Source organism: Suricata suricatta, chromosome 5, assembly GCF_006229205.1.
Source record: "Suricata suricatta isolate VVHF042 chromosome 5, meerkat_22Aug2017_6uvM2_HiC, whole genome shotgun sequence".
NCBI classification, from domain to species: Eukaryota; Metazoa; Chordata; class Mammalia; order Carnivora; family Herpestidae; genus Suricata; species Suricata suricatta.
Window position 1 is genome coordinate 95571926 of NC_043704.1, and position 986 is coordinate 95572911.

Consider the following 986-nt stretch of genomic DNA (forward strand, 5'->3'; position numbering starts at 1 on the left):
GTTTCTCAAAACTAGAAGGGAAAGGTGTCCCCTCCCCCATCAATCTAGCTTTGGGGATATTCTATTAGTGACATGTACCCTTCCCCCAAAACAACAATGAAGTGTTCTGTGTCCTAACAGCATAGCTTAAAAGAAAAGTAAAACACAATTCTAAGTATTTATAAAACTTGTGTTATAAAAGTAGCATTTCAAACTGTGCAGTCACCAGAGATACACAGTTACCAATGCACACTTCACTTCGCATCTCCAGCACGCTCAGCTGTCTGTGCCTGGTCTGTTTAGGCATCTCTGTTTTCAGCAGGGCCGTTCCCATCCTTGCCAGCATCAGCTTCCCACTTTTTCCCTTTAGGCATCTTCTCTCCCTTCTTTGCAGAGGCCGTTTTAAACTTGTGTTCTGGATTCAGGGGAGCGACTTTTGCAGATAACCTTGCAGATCTTCTCTGTGGCTCATCCTTCACTTTGGCTTTATCTCCTTTAGCATCAATGCTCTTCAGCCTTTCTCTTGGGCATGGTGCCGGTGGTGGTGGCAGGGGGAGTGGGAGTCTTAGCCTCCGCGCACAGGAATGCTGCGGCACTGGCTTTGGTCAGTTCAGGGGGTCCTTCTCACTTCTTCACACGGCTCCCACTTCAGAAGTTTTAAAAATTTACAAAATTTGGCCAAGTCTCAGTCAATGCTTCAGTGTTTTCATTTATTTTCTATTTTTGTGTATTTGATTAACCATGCTGTATTACTAGAATATAAACTCCACGAACATAACCCATATAAAATTTTTATTGCTTTGCTTTTCAGTAAAGACATAATCTACCACTTTAAAAAATATGCTCTTGATTTTAGAACTTTTCACAGTGTCCTACTTTATCTAGTCATAGAGAAAGATTTTAAGAAGTGTGAGGTTTTCATCTCTGAAATTATAGGATAATTAGAATTTCATGTCTTCAGAATGCCTGATGTTAAGATCTAAACTTACCATTAATTCATGCCTCCA

The 986-nt window shown here is 40.8% G+C and overlaps 1 pseudogene; it reads right to left on the reverse strand.

The window, feature by feature from the left end:
* Positions 1–233: 233 nt before the first annotated feature.
* On the reverse strand, positions 234–510 carry LOC115292748 (annotated as a pseudogene).
* Between the last annotated feature and the right edge of the window lie 476 nt (positions 511–986).